The 24,173-nt window shown below is 40.2% G+C and overlaps 1 long non-coding RNA gene across 2 annotated transcripts; it reads left to right on the top strand.

Moving 5' to 3' along the window:
• The first annotated feature begins 1,385 nt into the window (after positions 1 to 1,385).
• LOC110340807 lies at positions 1,386 to 11,773 on the top strand. Of its 2 annotated transcripts, none has more exons than XR_002382627.1 (3): positions 1,386 to 1,435; positions 10,670 to 10,816; positions 11,630 to 11,773. It is a non-coding gene; the product is annotated as an uncharacterized LOC110340807 (long non-coding RNA). The 2 variants fall into 2 exon arrangements; XR_005880195.1 differs by lacking the exon at positions 1,386 to 1,435 and adding an exon at positions 2,636 to 2,673.
• Positions 11,774 to 24,173: the final 12,400 nt, after the last annotated feature.

Here is a 24,173-nt window from a genome sequence, read left to right as displayed (position 1 = left end):
TGGGGTCATTGCCACAATTTCTTGCGCCTGCTTCCTCATTCAGCTAAACTGCTGTAAGTCAAACCACAGCCACAGGTAAAGAAAACCAAAAGGATGCAAGAGTATTGGTGCCTTTTTACTAACATGATTTTAATTTTGGCCATATACCTTTTCAGACAGTAGATGTGGCTAATGACTATAGTGTTATAATGTCCACTTTTTGTATTCCTTAATTCAACTCTTTAAATATTTTTGAATTTTCATTCATAATTCAATTACAATTAGCATTTACCATTTCTATAAGTTAAATTTGTCAATAGATTAGGAAGAAGCCAAATATTTTCCTTTCACAAATTTCAGTTTCTCAATACAATTTATTTCCCTAAACTCTGATGATATCTTGAGAATTATTTTATTGAAAAGTTCCTATGTATTTATTTCTACTAGTTTAGAATGTTTTAGTGAAATTTCCCTAGATATGCAGCATAGGGTTAGCCTATTTACACAGTTTAGTGGGTTTTGGTGCAGTGGAATCAGAACTACCAAGTAAAGCCATTGCTAAAATAAACTTTTTGTTTAAATTAAAAACAATATTATTTTACATGTCAATCCCAGTTCCCTCTCCCTCCCATCCTACCATGCCTCCTACCAGCCCCCCCCACCCCTATCCACTCCTCAGGGAGGGTGAGGCCTCCCATGAGGGATCATCAAAGCCTGATACATCATTTGGGGCAGTACCTAGGCCCTCCCAAATGAATCTAGGTATCCTTCCATAGGGAATGGGCTCCCAAAGTCCATTCGTGCACTAGGCATAAATACTGGTTCCACTGCCAGAGGCTCCATAGACTGCCCAGGCCTCCCAACTGACAACCCAGTTCAGGGAGCCTGGTTTGGTGTTATGTTGGTTCCCCAGCCGTCAGTCTGGAGGCAGTGAGCTTCCACATGCGCAGGTCACCTGTTTCTGTGGGTTTCCCCAGTACGGCCTTGATACCTTTGCTCATCACTCTTCCCTGTATACAACTGGATTCCAGGAGATTGGCTCAGTGTTTGGCTGTGAATCTCTGCTTCTACTTCTGACTTCCATCAGCCTCTATGATGGCATTTAAGAAGGTCATCAATCACATTATAGGGTGTAGGAGGAAGTCTGCATGCCGCCATTAAACATGTGACTTACTAGAGGCGCATACAGATGAGGTAATAAAAGGGCAGTTTACCACACCACTAACCACACCCACTTTAGGCAGGACTAAAGACGTATACGGCTGGACGTAAAGACATATACGTACGTAGGCGGAACTACGTCACTAGCCAGGCCCACTTTGGGCATGGCTAGGGGGCGTTACGGGGGAAGGTATAAAAGACAGCACACAGGAAGTCTCAGTCTCTTTTCCTGGAGTTCGGCTTCCGGTCCGGCAGCTAGCTGAGAACTGCTTGGCTCCTCTGGGTTTGGTATCTTGTGAGTAATTTTCTACATTAAATACTTAGCTTTACTGTCAGTAATTGTGTGTCGCGTATCGTTACAGCGTCCGTTGAAGCCTACATAGGGGAAGAGCACTTAAGGTAGCCTCTCCACTATTGCTTAGATTCTTAGTTGGGGTCATCTTTGTGGATCCCTGGACATTTCCCTGGTGCTAGATTTCTCTTTAAACCTATAATGGCTCCCTCTATTAAGGTTATCTCTTTTCTTGTTCTCTATTCTTCCCCCAACTAGATATTCCTGATCCCTCATGTTCTACTCTTCCTCTTCTCCTAACTCCCTCCCCATTCCTCCCTGTTCTACAAATTTGATCAGGAGATCTTGTCCCTTTTCCCTTCTCTGGGGGACTATGTATGTCTCTCTTATGGTCCTCATTGCTTCCCAGCTTCTCTGGGGTTGTGAATTGTAGGCTGGTTATCCTTTGCACTATGTCAAATATCCGTTTATGAATGAGTACACACCATGTTTGTCTTTTTGTGTCTGAGTTACTTCAGTCAGGATGATTTCTTCTAATTTCATTTGTTTGCCCAAGGATTTCAAGATTTCATTTTTTTTCACTGAGTAGTAATCCATTGTGTAAATGTACCACATTTTTTTCATCCATTTTTCAATTGAGGGGCATCTAGGTCACTTCCAGGTTCTGGCTATTACAAATACTGTTGCTATGAACATAGTTGAACAGATGTCCTTGTTGTATGAATATGCATCTTTTGGGTATATGCCTAAGAGTGGAATTGCTGGATCTTGTGGTAGACTGATTTCCATTTTCCTGAGAAACAGCCATACTGATTTCCAAAGTGACTTTACAAGTTTGCACTGCCTCCAGCAATGGAGGAGTGTTCCCCTTTTGCCACATCCTCTCTAGCATAAGCTGTCACTGGTGTTTTTTATTTTAGTCACTCTGACAGGTGTAAAACGGTATCTTAAAGGTTGTTTTGATTTGCATTTCCTTGATGGCTTAGCATGTTGAGTACTTTCCTAATTGTCTTTCAGCCGTTTTAGATTCCTCTATTGAGGATTATCTATTTAGTTCTGTACCTGCCTTTGTATTTGGAGCATAGGTGTTGGGGAAGTCCCGTGTATATGTCAATAAATTACTGCTGGCCAATAGGAATCTAGATAGGTGGGGCTAGGAGTCCAGGAGGATTCTGGGAAGGAGAAACACAAGAGAGTTCGAGATGTAACGCCATGGGGTAGGAGCCCGGAACTATTCTCCGGTAAGAGACATACTTAGATTAACAATTATGGGGTAATTACTTAAGTCAGAGCTAGCCAGTAAGAAACAAGCAAGGCCAACAGCTTCATAATTAATACAGCGCCTTGTGTGTTTATTTGGGGACTACAATGTGGCAGAGCCCAGGCGACTGGCAGGTGATAAACCAAAGCGGCTAGCAAAGAAAAAGCTTCTCTTAACAGAATGGTGTCAGAAGTGGGATCATGAATTTCCACGCAAAATAACAAAAGCTTTAAAGGAATTTTAGAAACAGAAGAACAGAGAGAAGCACAGATTTTGGTAGCAGCATTTTTCTCAGGTGTGCTCTGTTTTGCTATCGACAAGCCGAGATTCATGCGGCTCGCTTACTGGAGTCTTCCTGACTCGGCATAAAAAGAAAAAACAAAACAAAACAAAAACAACAAGGTTGTTTTAAGAGACTCTACTAACAATTAAAAGGTGTGTACGTACAACTGGAAGTGACAGCTTTTGCTGGATGTCAACATGGACTGAAGCGGTAAGCTGGAATCATGCTTATGCCCGCCATCTTGAAACGGCAGTTTAAAACAGCCGCGGTTTTAACAGATAAGACACGTGGCCAGAAAAACGTAAAGATTTACAGTAAAGTCAGACTTGGATGAACAAACCTCTAAAGGTTTACAGTGTGTTTAAAAATATACGTGAGATTGAGAGAGAAAATGAAATGGCAAAGTGGTAAATAAATACAAAAGCCAGCGTTGTGGTGGCACACGCCGGTAGGATTTACTCCAGAGGCAGAGGCAGGCAGATTTCAAAAGAGAAACCCTGTCTCAGAAAAAATAAATTAAAATAAATGAAGTAATAATATATAAATAAATAAGCCACGTAAAGATGGAAAATACGCAGAGAGTCTGGATACTGTACACTATTATGTTTTTCAGTTTTTTCATTGCTAAGGAAGGAACAGCTACTGAAGTACACTTGATTATAAATGCTGCTTAATTAATTCAACTTATACCTTTTGAAAATACCTTGACTTCAAAATTTAAGTATAAGGATATGTTACTTGGAAAAGGAGATTTTGCTTATGTTTCTACAGAAAATGAAAAGCTGAGGATTCCTTCCAGGTTTCTGTGGTTTGACAAACCAAGACCCCCGGAAGCAGTGGACCAGGTGTTCCAACTATTGAGACAGCTAAGATGATGCAGCTTTACAGACCCCGAAAATAAGGACTTATACAGGTTTCTGAGTTTTGTCATGATCCCCATGGTGTGAACAGCGCCCCCTTCCAGCAGGAAGCAGTTTGGAATGAGCAACGTCCTGATTCCCATCTTGTTTATAAATCTTTGTTTTCATTTAAAGGGGTTGTTTATAATTGGTTAGTGATCACAGCCAATCTATTTTTTAATGGTAAAAAGGGGAATTATGGTATGGTTATTGTTTTTCATTTATTGATACAAATTCAAGGTCAGTTTTGTGATATGTATATTTCTCCTCTTGATTAAGTATTGTGCTTATACTGATCTTTTAAAACGTAATGCATAATTGAATACAGACTATAGATAGTTACTTTTAATAGTCAGAATTTGTAGTTAGGTAAGTTAGGTTTTCTAGATATACAGAAATATTTCTGAGATAGATAAACAGTCTTCAAACCTCTCAAAGACCTTCAGAAAATGGCATTTAAAATAGTTTAGGGTTTTTCTTGACAATGAGAAATGTCTGCTCCTGGCAGCACCAATTATGTCTGAGAGGAAGATGGGCATCGAAAAAACTCGTTATGGTGTTTGCTTTCAACATGGCAAGAATAGCCATTTGGGCAAGAAACTGCTCTTGCCTAGACTGTTTGACTGTTGCTGTACAAACTGAACATGCAGGACCCACAGGAAAGTGACTGCTGAATTCAGTCTTACAGGGTTCCTGCTTCATGGAAGAGTCTATCAGACTTTCTGCAGGACACAGAAAAATGACTGACAGACTGCCAATGCAGATGGACAGTTTAAAATTTCCTACTTTGCTGAGAAGTGTTCCAGACACATTGTGGCCTATGGGCTGAAGATGGATGCCCCAACGTTACAGAGGAACTTTGGGTGACTGTCCAGGTAGCAAGATGTCTCTGTCAATCCTAGTGATTATATATTATCCTTCTGTGGTCTTTGATGGAGTTGAAGACAGATAGTTATAATTATAGTTTTCCTTAGTTATGATAAAAGATAAGCTACATATAGGACTTTGGACTCACAAGGATGGGATGGATATTAATAGACAAAATGTTGTAACAGTGTTCTTACTTGATAACTGTTGTGTCATATACAATTTGACTATGTTAAAGTTAAGACCTTTCTTTTTGTTTAAACAGAAAAGAGGAGATGTTGGGGAAGTCCTGTGTATATATCAATAAATTACTGCTGGCCAATAGGAGTCTAGATAGGTGGGGCTAGGAGTCCAGGAGGATTCTGGGAAGGAGAAACACAAGAGAGTTCGAGATGTAACGCCATGGGGTAGGAGCCCGGAACTATTCTCCGGTAAGAGACATACTTAGATTAACAATTATGGGGTAATTACTTAAGTCAGAGCTAGCCAGTAAGAAACAAGCAAGGCCAACAGCTTCATAATTAATACAGCGTCTTGTGTGTTTATTTGGGGACTACAATGTGGCAGAGCCCAGGCGACTGGCAGGTGATAAACCAAAGCGGCTAGCAAAGAAAAAGCTTCTCTTAACAATAGGCATTCAGGATCGAGACTTCATCTGTCATTGATGTTTTCAATTTTAGAATGGCTTTTGAGGATCTTGTACTTGTATATATGGTACTGTGGTTACATTCCCTCCCACTACACACTCATCATCCCTCTCCTGCTAACCCCTCCTTCCTCCTAATCAGCTCCCCTTCTACTGTCAGTTCTTATAGTCTTATGCATGCCCTGTGCAGGTGACCACAGCTGCTGTGTTCATGATGGCTCTGGCTGAGACATCCTAATATGACAACAGTTCATAGCCATCTTCGGCTCCCTTTCCTGCAGCATTTTCTGGGTCTTGGAGTGGGTGATAGACATGTCATATTTACGGATGAGTGAGTACTCAGTGGTTCTTTGTTCTCAACACTTGGACCAGTTCAGAATCCTACCAGTAATAGTATGGGTCTGTAGACTCGTCAGTACTACAGTCCAGAGTTTTAGTATTCAGCACTACTGTGTAAACCCAGTCTGGAGTACTCATTGCTACTGCAGTACTGAGCCTGTAGTATTTACCACTACTGCAATACTGAGTCTGTAGTGCCCATTATTACTTATAGCACTGAGTCTGTAGAATGTACCACCTCTGCATTAATGAATCTGCAGTACCATTATTACTGCAGTACTGAGTCTGCAGTATCTATTATTACTATAGTACTGAGTCTGTAGTATTTACCACTGCTACAGTACCAAATCTGAATATTCATTATTGCTGTGGTACCAAGTCTGTAGTACCTATTATTACTGCAGTGCTGAGTCTACAGTATTTGCTACTACTGCAGTGCTGAATCTTCAGTACCGAATCTGCAGTACTCATTATTACTGCAGTACTGAGTCTGTAGTATTTACTACTTCTATAATACTAAGTCTGTAGTGACCATTATTACTTATAGTACTGAGTCTGTAGTATTTACCACCACAGCATTGAGTCTGCAGTACCATTATTACTGCAGTACTGAGTCTGCAGTATCTATTATTACTGTAGTACTGAGTCTGTAGTATTTACCACTGCTACAGTACCAAATCTGAATATTCATTATTGCTGTGGTACCGAGTTTGTAGTACCTATTATTACTGCAGTGCTGAGTCTACAGTTTTTGTTATTACTGCAGTGCTGAATCTGCAATACCGAATCTGCAGTATTCATTATTACTTATAGTACTGAGTCTGCAATACCATTATTACTGCAGTACTGAGTCTGTAGTATCTATTATTACTGTAGTACTGAGTCTGTAGTATTTACCACTGCTATAATACTAAATCTGAGTACTCATTATTGCTGTAGTACCGAGTTCGTAGTATCTATTATTACCACAGTGCTGAATCCACAGTATTTGCTACTACTGCGTACTGAATCTGGAGTACTCATTATTACTGCATTATTGAGTCTGTAGTATTTACTACTCCTGCAGTACTGAGTATATCATACCCATTACTGTTGTAGTACTGAGTCTATAGTATTTACTACTACTGTAGCGCTGAGTATATCATACCCATTACTGTTGTAGTACTGAGTCTATAGTATTTACTACTACTACAGTACTGATTATATCATACCCATTACTGTTGTAGTACTGAGTCTATAGTATTTACTACTACTGCAGTACTGAGTATATCATACCCATTACTGTTGTAGTGCTGAGTCTATAGTATTTACTACTACTGCAGTACTGCCTGTAGTACTCAGTATCACTTCAGTCTAGAACACTTACCATTCTCGTATTTATAGCAGACAGAAAACAATGTGGCAAAGAATAGAAGTGCATAAGTACTTTTGACCAACTGGGTGGATTTCTTTTGCACCTAGAGGATTCAAGCTTATTTCAGCACATTGGTCTGTTGGGCCCTAGGTCACCCACAGGATTGTTGTCATCTCCCTTGTTCAGCCACCTACCTCCTCTCCTGTGACCTCTAAACGTCCCTCATCCAGAGCCTCTATTTCTGGCCTCTGTGCTTCACAGAGCATGCTCCAACTATCCAGTCCATATTTCTTCCATGAAGTTCTTATCCCATGATCACCTCACAATTCAGTTTCTCAGCCCTTTTGTGTGGCTTTTGTCCTGCATTTCTGTATAGTCCCCTTTACAGGTCACCTTTATGTTGCAATCCTCAGCTCCTCTCCCGTCCTCCATTCCCCAAACCCCAACTTTGCTTTACCCTGTCCCCACGTCAGTGCTTTAATGAAAGTGAGTGGGGAAGCATGTGAAGGTGGGCTGAATGGAAGTCACCAGACAGAATAGCAGGCTGCGGCTCCTGGAGGTCAGTCTGTGCCACCGTTGGCGGTAACACACCTTCCCCCTGCTGATGCTTCCTTCCAAATGAAGGCAACTCAATTAGCCTCATTGCCCTCACTGATTGCATTACACAAATTAGCTGGATACTAAACGGCATTGCTTCCAATTATGAACCAGGAAAAGGAGAGAAAGGGAAGGTTACTCGCTGATTTCCCACAGGTATAGAACTTTCATAAAACTCCAGTGTTCCTCCAAAAAGGATGATGGGGGTCACTTGATAAAGGCGTTATAACGTCTGTGATGGCTGGGGGTAAAAGACCACCGAGTCTTCCTCCTTCCCACTGACCTTCCCATAGTTTCTCCAAGCTGTCATTGATTTCTCCGATGGGAAGGGATCAAATAGCATTCAAGCAATGGCTTGAGCAAATACTCACATATCTCCCTGTATATCTTCACACCTCTCTGAAGCCATGGAAGACTGAGGTAGAGCAGAATAGAGTCAATCCAAGTAGTGTATAAGTTGAAGGGTGGTCAAGGCAGACACTAGACAACAACCTCTGGCCTCAGAACATCCTGACCCCTACAGGAGCCACAGGCATGCACTCACACACACGCATACTACACACACAAAACAATAACGATATGAACTATTATAAATGACTATTTTAAATAAGTAAGGTATCCAGCTTTGATAATGTATTTTGCAAATTTTAAATTAAATTATAGGTGCTGCAGGCATATATTTAAAATTTTAATATCTAGTACTTACACTTAAATTCCATCCAAGTTGATTGAAGTCAGCTGGGGAAGTGATGAGGGTGCCTAACTAGGACTGGCTGTTAATGCTAATCCTGTGTGTAGCCCAGTCTCGCTGAGCAGTTTGGGGAAAAAAAAACACAGCCCTTTGCCATCACCCCTGGGGGAGGAGATGGAGTTCCAAAGCTCAGGTTCAAAGTCTCTAATTTCATCCACCACAGTGGCTAAGTGTCTAATCATCTATCTAATAAGTGATTCCATTTAAACAGGATCACAAATTAAATGCTAAAATTTCAGTTTTTGTTTTTATGTTTCTCAGTAGCACACTAAATCTTGCCATCATTTGCCCCTGACCCCGTGTGTGTGTGTGTGTGTGTGTGTGTGTGTATACGTCTGCCCATGCAGAGGAAGCGGCCAGAGACAACCTCAGCTGTTATTCCTCAGGTGACTTCCACTATGTTTGGTGAGTCAGGCTGTCCCATTGACCTGAAACTCAGCATGCAAGGTAGACCCACTGGCCTGCAAACCCCAAGAATCTGCTTGTCTCCCCACTCCCCTGCCCTGGGATTACAGTAGATCATAACGTTGCTATGGCAACCACTTTACCAAATGAGTCATCAGCTCAGCTTCACCTTTTACACCAAAAACAAAAACAAACAAAGAAAACCACTTGCTTTGTTTGTGCAGAGAAACTGACAGAGTATGGTCCAGTCACTGCTCAGCTGCAAATTCAGACAGTCAAGAGCCCACACTATGGCCTGGTACAGAGTGGGGATGTTATCAGAGCCCTGGGTGGCAGGGATCATATGCAGACAGGGATCTGCCTGACCAGGAAAGGGGAAACAGCAAAGTTTCATGTACATACTGAAAAATATAGATTGACTTTTATTTTACAAAAATGGTAACAGAATCTATTTTTTAAAAACGCTGAAGGCAGTTTTTCCATGGTAGGAAAAATATATCTAAATAATCCGTCTGTGGAAGGAGAATTGGGATCAGCAGCCAAAAATTAATAGAATAGAATGCTGTTGCTACTTTAATGGTATTTCATGTCAGGAAGGTCCCAGTCTGGTACTAGTAAGGATTATCTACTCTTCAAATTGTCATTTAAGAGCAGAGAGCAGTCTCAGTGGGTTCTTGATCTTAGCAACCAACTTACAACTGATCTTCATAAACACCTTAAGATCCAGAGGCATGTAAATGATCTACCATGGCACTCCTTCAAGACAGGGGTGCAGGTATTTATAGCTCACTGCAGCAAAGACACCGTGATGAACAATACTGCCTGCTTGTATCTGCCTTGAGGAGTCTTGTCTCTTCTAAGCAAAGACACCATGATGAACAAAACCGCCTGCTTGTATCTGCCTTGGGGAGCCTTGTCTCTTCCAATGTGAAAGATATAAAAGTAAATATGAACTCATTTGCTTTTAAGGAGAACCAAAACATTTGTTTCCCTTGAACCTAAATATTCCATATTTCATGTTCACTTACAGACTGTTATCCAGTTACCTCAGTCCCAGGTGAAATGATTCAAGGATTTGCAGGTTCTTTCATGCTGGCAGCACTGAGGCACAGGGGAGCTGGTAATAAATGCAGATGTGGTTGAGAGAGACTGAACTAGCAACAATGTCCTCACTCGTGCATGTGTCCTCCCAATACTGCCGGCAAGACTGCTGAGTGATGGGGATGGACACAGACGCACGTGATGCCATGACTAGCCCTGGAGGTAGCAACAGGAAATAGTTTCATTGTGTGTCTTAGTTCCTTTTTCTGATATTGTGAGAAAATGCCGGACAGAAGCAACTTCAGGGGAAAGGATTGATTTTGCCTCAGGGTTGCAGGGGGGACACACACATCACATGTAATGTGAGTTTGAGGTTGGCCCAGCACTCAGGAAGCAGAGAGAAGGAACAGGAAGAGGGGGGGTCAGGATATCAGACCTCAAAGCCCACCCCCCTTGTGACATGCTTTCTTTATCAAGGCTCTAATAAACGTTCTAGAAGCTTTCCAAACACACCACGAAGCTGGGAGCCAATTGTTCAAACACGTGAGACTCTAGGTATAAAGATCAACATCGGGTAATTAAAAGTGTTGATGTGTATATGAAGTTTAATCATTATTGCGAGAAATGAGTTGTTTCTTGCTTATTGGTCAATTTTGGCTAAGGTACTAGTTCTTAAATGGTTTATAAAATTTACCAAACTTTTTGGATTCTATATTGCTTAAACTTCCAAGTATTTTTCCCATTTGGAGTTGGAAAACAATAAATTATCTTTCAGACATTTCTGTACTCCACAGAACACTCCTTCAGTCTTTTGAGTTGAGCATGAAAGAAATCCAGAATCTCAGAAGAAGTGGTCTCCTGAGCTGGGGATGCGGTTGGCAGCAGAGCGATTGGATAGCATGTGTGAACCTTTGAGTCCAGTCCCTTGCAAGGGGAAAAAGGTATTTTGAAATTTATCGTTAGCCTTCAGTAATGCTATAAGACATTGGGGAGAGGTGCTGGATGAGAGTGACTGGGGCTGCTGCCACCTGCTTTTATTTTTATTGTGATCACAATGATCTTGCTCTATTGTTTTTGCCCAGCTGCACCCCGCCCAATTCTTATTATCCTTTGCTAACATGTTCTTGAAGTCACAGATGTGGACTTATAGATGAGGAAATTAATGCCCACCCCATACCCTCTCCTACCCTAACACAGACTACTGCACTGTAATTTCCCACTCTTTGATCGGGTCTGTGTGATTCCACTGAGAACTACTTCCTCAGGTTTGGTTATCCTGACTTTCAAATATCTTCAGTCTCTTGACAACTCCACAATGGACTGAGTTTGAGTACGAATGACATAAATGCGAGGTGAGCAATCTCTACTGCTGTCCTCCTGTAGGCTGTGGAGCTGTCTCATTTTCTTCCTGTTATTAAAGATGGAAGGAAAGAGACAGAGCTAAAGAAACATGCCACTCACTGTGCTAATTGTGCCCACCTCTATTTTCTGTTTGTGAGGATACTCCATAGCTGTTTCTGCTAAGAATTATCCCAGTTTTCATCAGTGACTTTCACAGCTGTGTGGAGTTCCTGGCAGGCAATGCGGTTGAGGCTGAGTGAGTCCAAAATGTTTCCCCTGCATCTCAGTTCATATTGAAAACAGGCGCACACTCTTGAATGTTTAAAGCAGCCTTGTTTCTGGCCAACATTTCAGTGTCAACACAAAATACTGCAGAAGAAATTACATTTCAGTTTTCTTTGTTTCTTTTTAAGAACCCAAAGGAAAAAGAGAAAAGAAAAAGGAGTATTTAAAAAGTAGAAGAAAGATGGAGGACAAAGAAAAGATGTGGAGAAAATGCATGGTTTAGCCCAAGATTTCCATGGATTAATTTTAAGTAAATTGTTACAAATAATCTATTAAAGTTTTCCAAGGAGGATCATTTTTTTAAAAATCTAACATTAAAAGAACATTCTCTCTAAGAATGTGAAACTCAAGAACAAAAAGATAGGAAAAGTTTATTATATGAACAAGTTAACATTTCCATGTTCCTACTCATTGTCTACTATCTGTGTCAAAAAGTATAACTTGAGGGCTTGGAGATAGCTCAGTTGGTAAAATGCTTGTCTTGAAAGCACCTGACCTGACTTTAATACCAAGAATTGGTATAAAAAGATGGGCATGATGGTGAGCAGTGATGGCAGCTCTAGGGGGTAAAAACAGGTAGTTCCCCAAGCTGCCTGCCATATAGGCTAACCAGTGAGCTCTACACAGGTAAGTGGATGGTGTGGGAACACCAGACCTTGAGTAGAGACCCACTTTCCCTTTTGTCTGGGAGTAGGCAGTTGTAAGACAATGTTTAGTAAATCTTGAAAGCACCTGACCTGACTTTAATACCGAGAATTGGTATAAAAAGATGGGCATGATGGTGAGCAGTGATGGCAGCTCTAGGGGGTAAAAACAGGTAGTTCCCCAAGCTGCCTGCCATATAGGCTAACCAGTGAGCTCTACACAGGTAAGTGGATGGTACTTGAGAAATATAGCTAGGGCTATCCTCTGACCATGCACATACACATATGTACATCCAATGATGACCTTATGAACAATCACAATTTCAATGGTTTCCTTTCACTAAAACCGTATAGAAAAGCAACTGTCAAACACATCAGGATACATGAACCTAAAACCTCATTGCCTTCATCTATGTGGCTGTCCAGAACTGCATCACAGTGGGAACATTTTACAAAGTAAATACAGGCTGATTTACGGACAGACCTTCCAGACTGCTGATATGTCTGATTGGCTCCAGCATCCCTGTCATCACCCCTGATTGGCTCCAGCATCATTGTCATTATCCCTGATGGGTCTGGCATCCCTGTCATCATCCTTGTTTGGCTCCAGCATCCATGCAGACACCAGAATGTGAAAACTGAGTTTGTTTCTTACTTGAAATAAAGCATAGAAACAAACATTCCCAGATACCTTGTTATCCATTAAATATTTTGTGAATTTCTCACATGCAACACAAGGCAACTTTCATGAATGTAGTTGTTATACTCTATAACTCAAGGAGTCTGCACATGTGCAATTCAGAAGCAATTATTGGATCACACCTTATAGATTTGCCTGCCTCCCATGGTAGTGACAAGATACCTAAGAGAGAAATTTAGAAGGAGGGGGATTTAAATGGTTTCATCCCTTGTTCCCTTAGTTCTGTTGTTCTTGAGCCATGGTGAGGACAGAATATGATGGCAGGAGAATAGCTCATCTCATTGTGCCTGGGAGAGGGAGAAGGAGAGGGAGAAAAAAGGACAGAAAGATACAAACGGAGAGAGAGAGGAAAGGAAGACAGAGAAAAGGAGAGAAAGTCAAAGAAGAGAGAAGTTGAGAGAACAGTAAGAGAAGGAAGACCTTTAGAGACAAGAGAAATACAATGAACAAGTAATTGAAAGAGAAAGGAAGCAAAAGAGGAGAAAAAGGGGAGAGGGTAAGGGAGAGGGGAGGAGGGCAAGAAGCCTTGGATATTAAGTACTTTTCTAAACCATGCCCCATGGCTGCTTCCACCAACCGTATTCCATCACCTACAACCTACTATGTGAACACATGAATGGACTAACCCCTGATGTAGTCAGTGTCCTCCAGGTCCAGTCGCTTGAAATAGTGTTACATTTTCATTAACAAATCTCTGAAACATGAGTCTTTGGGGTGGTGGAGGGAGGAAATCTTACTGAAAACAAGTAGAATTTCTGAAATTTGAAATTTGCCTGAAATATTGTAAAGGGCTTTGCATTGGCAAGGTTTGTAGATGAAATATGTATAGTAAATGTGACTCAAGCCACGTGGAAAGAATAAAGATGGAAACAATAAACCCAAAGACAGATGCAAGGTTTTTGAGAATCAAAACTAAGCTTTCCTTAGTTTGGAAAATAATTTTCCTTCTAGTTTTGTTGTTGCTCTTATTACTGCTTTGTTTTCTTCTTTGCACATGCTTTCATGTATCCCAACCTGGTCTTGAACTTGCTTGTAATGTGAGCTTTCTGGCCAAGCAGGTCCTGCTGACCTTGAGACCCAAATGAAGGGCACAGACACTATATTAGTAAAAATCTATTGACCATTGACTAGTGCTTCATATTGGCTAGCTCTGTCTTAATTACTAACCCATTTCTATATCTAAGTATTTCCACATGGTCTTGTCTTACTGGAGAAATGTCTGGAGACATGTTACTCCTCTGGCATCCTACATGATGACTGACTCTGCCTATGTTTCCCAGAATGCTCCACCTCTCCTACTCCCACCTGTTGTGGGATCCCACCTGGGATCCATTGCCACTTTAGCCCCCAAATAACACAAAAGACTCTGTATTAATTATGAAGCTGTTGGCCGTTTGCTTGGTTTCTTATCTGCTAGCTCTGGCTTGATTATTTACCCATAATTACTAATACATATTTTTTATAAGGACTTACCTTTTTGAGGATGCACTCCTGAGTGCCTGTTGCTCCCAGGAGATTAAATGATGACCTATCAGTTCACTACATTCCCCAGAATCCTCCTAGACTCCTAGTCCTACCTATCTTACTTCCTTATTGGCCAACAGTGCTTTATTTACACCAATCAAACACATATTTACAGAATGACATCTCCCAAAACCCACCTATCTTGCTTCCCAATTGGCCAACAGTGCTTTATTCATTAACCAATAAGAGAAACATATACAGAATGACATCTCCCATCACATGCTATGTAGGTATACTAAGCATGACCTTGATCTTATGGTCATCTTGCCTCCTTATGTGTAATGCTGGCATCCATGTAGCTCCACATTGGATCTAAACAGTTTAAGAGATTGACTCCAGGGCTTTATACATTCTAAGCAAGCTCTGCCAACTGGTCTGTACCTGAGACTTTCTGATTCCATGGCAACAAACAAATGAAGCAGCCAAGGCAGAGTGCCCTGAACCCTCTCTCCTTTTAGCCATAATACAATGACTGACACCTTGCAAGAAGGTCCTGAGCTTGAAATACAAGATCATTGAGGAATTGGGCCATACATATGACAACCATTGGTGACCCTGTACTGATAAGGATGAACAAAAGAAAAGACTTCAAATGATGCCTAAGGGGAAGGGTCTCATGCACAATGGACCTCTGAGTTCAAACAGTGGGAGATGGTGAGACTATTCAGGAGCTTAACAGATAAAGCCAAATTCAGAGGTGTACAGCCTCACAGTGAAGGGAGGTAGAGAAAACTCACCCCTTGTTCTCTGCTTTCCCATTTGAGACAAAAACCCTCCATGTTACCATCAATATTCCTCGTGACTGTCATCATGCTCTAGATTTGATCATCATGGATTCAAACCAAGATGCACCAGGGGACATTGTACTTTCTCTTAACTGCTTCACTACCAAACCCAAGAAACAAACTCAGGCAGGTTGACCCTTCCAGCATCATCTGTACCAATAACAGATTTAAAGGATTTCCTGGGAAAGTGCTCTACCAATACCCAGTAGGGCTAGTGAAGACTTTGCTCTTAGTGGCTCATAATCCAAAAAGTTGTTGCACATGAGAGAAAATGATGGATGACAAACATAGGAGAAAATAAAAAGAGCAAAAAGATCTTAGTGAATCCATTCCTTAGAGAATTCAGGGCAAGCCCTGAGTCATCTTTCCAAACCACAGTACAACTGCAACTACCACCACTGACACCACCTCCTCCTCCTCCTCTTCTTTAAAATAGCTATAGTTAAAAACAGACTTTCACTCTAATGCACTGCAGTTGTCTTTTTTGAGCTGTCTGTAAATGCTAGACTCTGCGCAGCCATGGCTTCCTAATCTTACAACGTTAATGTTCTTATTTAAACAAATTTAAATTCAAAGCCCAGCTTAGGTAAGAGGGAAAACAGTTGTCTTTCAGGCATCCAGTCAGCTCTTGGTTTGGTGTCATGCCAGAGGCAAGCCAGGGTGTGCAGGTCTTCATCCCCCCATGCTGCTGTGTTGCCAAGCTTCCCAGGTGTCAATTGCTTTACTTGCTCTTTGTTGGAAAGGATAAAAAGAAACTCACTGGGAAATACTGCCAATTAAGGAAAACAGATTTTTTAATGGGGATGTGTTATTTTCTACTTAGACTCCCTGGATGCTTAGCCTTCTAGCTTTCATATGTTTTACACATTCAAAGATAACTTTCCAGTTTGGCATATGGTATAATTTGGCTATATTTGAATATGTGCATAAGAAAATATATTTATGAGATAGATCATTCCTGGCTAATGCCATGTTCTCTGTCCTCAGCAGGAAACTTCTCTACTGCCTCTACTGGTTAGGTAAATCACAGACAGTGACCTCTATTGTGGTTTTATCACTTACTCCAAGAGTCACACATAGTAGGTGTACAGGGAGCACATGAACCAATGCCAGGTGGCACATAGGGTAATCAAGAATCAATAGAGAGGTTTGATTTTTAAAGATGTGCTCCCATCCTCCAAACTGTGATGCTAGCTGGGCCTGTCATATTCTTTCTCAGGAATCTGAAGGTACATATGAAAAAGGGTTGCAGAGAAAAGGCAATGTGTTCTGCCTCTTCAATTCCTTCTCTCTCTCTCTCTCTCTCTCTCTCTCTCTCTCTCTCTCTCTCTCTCTCTCTCTCCCCCTCTCTCTCTTTCTGTGTGTGTGTGTCTACATGCTAGTGTGTGCTCATGTGTGGAGGCCAGATGACATCATTGCATGTATTCCTTGATTGCCCTGCTCCTTGTATTTTGAGACACTATTTCCCAGTGATCCAGAGCTCACCAGTTTGGCTAGGCAGGCTGGCCAAAGGCTCTTCTGTCTTTGCTTCTCCAACATTGGAATTACAGGCATGCCATCTTTTAGTGGCATGATAGGAATCCAAACCTCCTGGTTCCATCTCAAGCACTTCAATGACCAAGTCCTCTCCCCAGGCTCTCAATTCCTCCTTAATATCAAGTATGTGTGCTAAAAATTACTATTATAACTACACACTAAGGCATATCAATGAATCAGACATTGAAGGTAATAGTCATGTTAAAGTATCATTTGCCTGATCCAAGTTTCTGTGCTCTGGATTGCAAAACCTCTTCTAATTTAATTGGTGGCGCTTACAGTTCATCTTAAAGGGCTGTAACTGAATTACATGGACTCCACTCTGGATTGCAGAGTCCAGAAGACTGCGATTGTCAGCCAGGTTGTGAACCACAACACAGAATCTTCATCATATATACAAAAGTAATGAGAACTCATGCTTGTGGATTAACATACACAAAGAACTGAACCCACTTCTAGTAGTCCCGTGCTGCTATTCCATGTCTGTGTTCTTGGTTTATTGTAAGATACACATACTACAAAGCTGTGTTTAAAATCATGACAGGCTGCAGCACTGTTAATCTCACTTTAAATGTTTTATTAAACGATGTCCTTTGGTAATGTTGAGAAACTAACAGCACACACTACTCTTCCAGAGGTCCTGGTTTTAGTTCTCAGTACTCACATCAGACAGCTCACGAATACCTATAATTCCAGTCAATCAGCCACTCTCTTCTAACATCCACAGGCATTGCATGCAATGGTGCACACACATACCTGTGCACACAGACTTAAAACATAAGGATATTTCATTCATCCCCCTTTCTTCTTCCCTTATTCTCCTCCTCCCTTTCTTCTTTCTCTCTGTCTCTTTCTCTCCCTCCTCATCTCTCTCACCCTATAAAAAGTTAGCTACTCATTTGTTCATTCAAACATGCACAGCAAAGTCCCAGGAGAGCAGTGCAATTTGCTGGATCAACTCTGGGCAGAAAGGAAGAGACACCTGGGCTCTGACCGAGTCAGATAACCCATCCATTCATGTGCCGCTGTGTTAGAGGCAAACATAATACCTTCTCAAAGGCAGCGGCACCATTTGGAAAACAAACATACATAAAGAAACATAAGAGGGAACTCTTTACACTAAGAATACTAGCAATTAATATAGAACTATGGGCAAATGGCAGAGACAGAGGAAAGGACAGAACTGTCGTTCCCGGTTTTACATTCTCTCTCTGCAGACATGCAGTACCAGACCATTGCAGCTGTTTATCTTTTTGCTAACATCTGACTGAATTCACTCCAGTGTCCTTCATATATTCATAGATAATTAAAGATTATACAGAATATATATTTTCTCTATCTGGCATTAATTTGATTCTCTCTTCATTTAAGAATTAAGCTTCAAACTCCAAAAGAGTGTTCAGATATTTAAATTCTGCTTCTTGCTTAGTTTTCTTGCTTTATTTCAAGTTTTTGGTGGAGAACATTATTGTCATTTCCCTTAATTTTTTAGTTAATAAAATGACCCCACACTAAATAACATGTGTATACTTTGATTTTCATCTTAACGCCTTGTGTGTATATGTGTATTGTGATGTGTATGTCTGTATACATGTGTGTAAATATGTATGAGTTCAGGCATAGCCGGGCTCCGTGTGTGTTTGGAGGTCAGTGGAAAGCCTTGGGTGCCAGTCTTCACAGTCTACCGTGTTCTGCAGGGTTCTCCTACCCGCTCCTGCCACCATGTCACCTTAGGAGTGTGGGCCTGTACCACTGAGTCTGACTTCACCTGAGTTATGGAAATCTGAGCTTGGAATCTCCTGCTTAAAAAGCAGTTGAACCGTCTCCCCAGCCATTTTCAACTTTCCAAAATCATACTTGATTCACGGTCAGTGGCCTCATTTATGTTTATACTTTGTAATTTATTGTTTGGTTGGTTTTGATTTTTTTGAGACAGATTTTCTCTATGTAGTTCTGACTGTCCTGGGACTCACTCTGTAGACCCGCCTGGCAGAGAACTCACAGAGATCTTCCTGCCTCTGCCTCCTGGGTGTTGAAATGAAAGGTTTGCACCCCCACTGCCCAGATCTACTTTCCACTTTTGTCGTTGTTGAAATCAGGATGTTTCTCCGAGTCAAGGACTGTCCATTACTACAGAACCACATCTGTACTGTTTGCTTGTGTGTCATGAACACAGGAAGGAAAGGAAAAGCGAAACTGAGGCCATTTCTAAGCACACTAGCTTTTCTAAGATATCTGAAATTTCAATCAAAACGGTTAGATTTAAATAATTCACATTATTTCTCAAATAGTTGCCTTTTGAAATGAAAATAAGCTCCCCATGCTAATATGTACAGGAAAAAAAGAATCTGCCAAACTTTGTTCTAGTTATGTGCTGGGGAATACTGTTTGGAGATATAATTTCACACATTATAGCAGTGCATTAGGGACAGTCACTGACTGCCCTAAACCAGAATGAATTGAATTTAAGCTCCAATTAAGCTGAAAGTTTTGTCATCAGAAAAAATTATTAATTTTCCTGTGTCTTAAATCTTCCTGGGGGAAGTTCTTGTGTGTTGATTGACTCCCTGGGGGCAACTGAGCCTTATTATATTTGTGTAATCTTTCCAACCATGCCTGCTATTATTATTAATGTTGTTTAATATGCTTTAAATGGCGACACACTGGCTTCATAAGGTTTAGAGGCTCCTGAGCTCCTCACTGCTATGAGACAGGAATAGATGGAAAGAAAAGTCCATGCATGTAGTGTGTTCTCAGTCCAGAGGACAGCTACCAATTGGTGGGGTCTCAGCCAAGCTTCATGAGTGTGTGACCATCACTGAGTAAGCATGTCCACTCTGATGGGATTCATATCCAGATTATACCAATGGTTGTAGCTTCCTCCATCTAAATTACTGAGGGAGATTTGCTGAACAGTTCATAGACAAACCCATGCTGGCATACTGTGCATTTGATTAGTTTAAACAGCCACATTTTGGGGAATTTTGGAAAACGCCACTTTCTGACTTTGTTTGTCTGGACTTGAAGTTCTCATTGGACAGAGGCAAAGCTAGGGAGAAAATGGAGCCAAGACATAACCTGGTGGACAGTCATGACGATTCCAGCTTGCTTTCATGCTAGTCTCCACTTTTTGTCTGAGTCACTGTCCTCAGCAACAGGAGACCCCTCATAACAACTGACCAGATGGAGACAGTGGTAAACCTGCCACCATAAGACAACTGTCACCCAATATTAGATGGCAGGCCCAGTCTACAGAGGGAATGGAAGAGCAAGGAGGAAATATAAATGCTGTAACAAAAGGGACAAAACATGCTGTATCATAAATATATAGTTCCATGATTAGGAATTATTTTCAAGTGAGCATATCTATGATCCTGGAATAGTACTTCATTTTTCTTGCCAACGTCATCATTATTGTATAGGCTTCTTGGGAAAAAAACTGGAAAGGATCTAGACATTTAATTGAATATAGATTAAAGGAAAAAATGAGTAATTTTTTATAAATAGTTCCCTTATAATTTAGAATTTAGTTTTGTTGGACCTGAATCTAAAGTTTTACAGAGTGAAGAATGATGGGACCTCATAGTTCATGTGAATCATTTTCAAGGCTGAGTGACAATGAAACAATATTCTACCTTCTCAGTCACTACCTGGAACCTTTTGCTCACATCATAGTGACCTCAAGACTAAGCATGACAGATATTTGCATACAAAATTCCCACAAAAGTGAAGGTTTCTGTGCAGACATGTACACAATAAAATGGTTTTATATGTAATAACAGTGAAGTTCAAGCCATGCTGTGTAGTTGATTATTAGAAGGATTAATATGACATCTCTAGAAGGTTCTTCAGAACCCCAGGTGACATGAAGTGTTTGTGTGTACATGTGAGTACATGTGTGTGCATATATGTATTCTATTTGTCTTCTATGTTTTGCATTTGTATGTGTATGCATATGTGAGTGTTTTGTATGTGTCTCTGTGTGGTCCTGTGCATATATGATTATCCTGGATGCCTTCATATGTCTATGTTCATTAAAGAGTAAGTATCATTTATTTTAATCATTTGGTGCACAGTTGACCATTGCTCACATTAAAGAATTTTGTTACATAATTGCTGTGGACTTATTGTGTAGGAAAGACACTGTATTCACAAGATCAGCAATTCCTATCCTGAAGAACATTTTAAAAGTAGCTATGATGCTCTGGTATTTCTTATTTAAGAATGAAATTTCTGTGAAACCATTGATCACAGCAAATGTATAGGAACACAGTACTGACACCAGAGGCTAATCGTTTGGGTGGTGGTCACTACTGGTCACAGCATTGCCTTCAACTGTCAGGACACATTCCTGAACATCAGAATCACAAGCTGTGAAGAAAGGAAATGACTTGTGACAGCCCCACTGACACGTCCCATCTGACTTAACCGCAGGCATCAGAACAACCTAGTTGCTGCCTGATTTTATGTATTTCACAGATGTAAAGATTTTCTGTAATACATAGCTCATCTAGACTATGTTGAAAATAGTTTATAAGGCTGTTTGGTCTTGTTTGTCATCGTGTGAACAAATGATTATATACTTATTGATGATTCCTCACAAATCTTATATAGAATGTGTTTTTTGTTTTGCTGTGTGTTTTGTTTTTCTTGTGTCAGGTGAGTCTTTTCCAGACCACAGGGTCTGACCTACATTGATTCTGAAATCTGACTTGACCATGCCTGCCCTTTTATGCAGAACATGGTTAGGTTGGAAAATAACAAGTGGAATCATTGAAATATGTTTGTTTTTCCTCTTGTATGACAATATTCCAATAGTTTTTCTTTTTTAGAATTTTATCCTAATTAACAAATAATCATGTATGTGTGTGGGGCACATAGTAATATTATGTATGTGTTTATAATGCAGAATCATTAAGTCTGGGTATTTGGCAAAACTATCATCTTGTATACCGTAAACATTTTTTTGGTGTGGAGAAACATGTAAAATGTACTCTTTTAGCAATTTTGAAGTATGCAATTAATTTTTTGTAATTACAGCCAAAATTTTGTGCAGAGACCATCAATTATTTTCTACTTTTAAATCATTAGTGATGCCATATTTTTATGAAGATAATATAGTTTCCCTGAGTGTAGATTATGAAACACAATCAAACTTTATTTTTGTAAGATGTAGTGTATTTTTATTCAGAGTGAAACTGCTTGGAAAACCTTCCCTGTCATGTTGGTAATGCTACACACACTGGTGAAACAGTTTTAGCCTTTGGGGATACTTTGTTTGTTTCCAAGTCATAATGTAACTTCAGTTGAACTATTTGTTTATTAGGCTTAACACTATTTTTCATATGTGAAATTATAACGGTTTGCAAGAAGTCCATTAGAATCAACAAACATTAACAATCCAGACTCTTCATTGCCATGCCCTCGAGAATCTCAGCACATGAACAACAGAACTTTCTTAATCACTGTTCTATTGTTGTGAAAAGACACCAGGACCAACCAAGGCAACTCTTACAAAGGAAAACATTTAATTTTGGGTTGGCTTATAGTTTCAGAGGTTTAGTTCATTGTCATCATGACAAGGAGCATAGTAGCACACAGGCCCACATGGTGTAGGAAATATAGTTGAGAGTTCTACATCCTGATTGGTAGGCAGAGAGTAAGACTGGGCTTTGCATGGGCTTTTGAAATTTTACAGCCTACCTATAGTGGTCTCCAAAAAAGCCACACCTCCAAATCCTTCTTATCCTTTCAAATAGTACACTCCTTGGGGACTAAGAATTCAAATACATGAGCCTATGAGAGCAGTCTTATTTGAACAAAACCAACACTCAAGTTACTCTGAAGTGTTTTTATGTTACCTGTGTTGGACTTTCATGCAAATTTTATTCTGAGAATCAAAAAAATAAATAAATAAATTTGATTTTATTCTGGAAAGTTGAAAAGATAATAATACATAGTTGTGTTATCAAAATATAGTTGAAGATAGTTGTATTTTAGTAATCTGCTAAAATATCTTTTCCATTTCTTATTATTTTAAGAGAAGATACCTGAACATTGAGTAAAAATATTAAAAGTTTAATAAACTTTTTAAAAATAAATATTTCAGGAGTCAAATAAAAGCAGATAGCTAGTATATGAAAGGAAATGAGGCTGAGAAACTCTGTTACTAGTGTGTTACTAATTTGTTAGTTACTAGTGTGTTACTACTGTGTTACTAGTTTGTTACTAGTAGGCTTCAAAGTGAAAAAAATACCTCTTTCTTCCAAAACCTTTCTTACACAAATAGTAAGCCCAAAACAACTTCAATATTTGACATGTGTCAGTCATTCCATTAATCATTCTATAGCTGCCAAGAGGAAAATAATGTTTTTTACAAAAGGACTAATATTGAATTACACATAAATTAGAGATGGTGTTGAGTAGTGAAGAGATTCCACATGTAGGGGAAAGCAGAGATGGAGTTGGGAGCTGGGACTGGCTACTTCCCAGGTGCATGCTCTCTCAGCCTTGATCCATGTCTGCTTGGTCCTTTGAACTTTGAGAAAAATGGAGATCAGAGATGTTCTCAAGAATTACAGCAATCTGAATTGAGTCAGACCCTCAGAGTCCATGTGATGGAAGGACAGAATCAATTCCTCAAAGCTGCCCTCCAATCTTCACTTGTGCTCATTATCACACACACACACACACACACACACACACAGATAAAGACACACACACAGACATGCACACAAACACACACATACAGATAAAGATGAGCATATACGGGCATACAATACACACAGATAAAGACACACATACAGATACCCATACATACAGACATAGGAATAAAGATGCACACACACACAGACAAAAACACACACAGAGGCACACACAGAGATACACAGATAAAGATGCACTGCATACATAAACACACACACAGATAAAGACACAGACACATTCACAGATAAAGGCAAACATACACAGATAAAGATAAGATACACAAAAAAATGTTAAAAAGAGAATGGTAAGGGCCATAGCGCTTAGGCATATTCTCCTGGCCTTTCCTTTCTATGACTATTCAGTCACAGGCAACAAAACATACCCACTAGAGACTAACTGAGGCTTAATCTTTAACAACATACAGGCAAAATCTAAAAATGTATTTTCCTAGACAAACAACACACATGTCCTGTGACCTTCTGGAAATTTCCTTGTGCTGACTCTGGGGTCCTGCTGTGATACCCCATGGACAAATCCATCTTCTGACTTATTCCAGTTTGAAGTAGAGAAGTTTAGGAAGACAGTTTTAACAGCTTTCCCCCACCCACGCTTTTAGTTCTTTGAGAATTTTGTACAATATATTTTGGTCATATTTTCCTCTCACCCAGTTCATCCATGTCCCAGATACCCATCCAAGCTTGAGTCCTCTTTAAAAAACCAAGTACTCTTGGGTGTGTGGCTACTCCCTGGAGAGTGGTAAATGTGCCTGGGGCCACAC

The sequence above is a fragment of the Mesocricetus auratus genome, unplaced genomic scaffold, assembly GCF_017639785.1.
Source record: "Mesocricetus auratus isolate SY011 unplaced genomic scaffold, BCM_Maur_2.0 Super-Scaffold_100011, whole genome shotgun sequence".
In the NCBI taxonomy this organism is placed as follows: domain Eukaryota; kingdom Metazoa; phylum Chordata; class Mammalia; order Rodentia; family Cricetidae; genus Mesocricetus; species Mesocricetus auratus.
The sequence above is the reverse complement of the archived record's forward strand: the minus strand, read 5'-3'. Positions and strand labels throughout refer to the sequence as shown.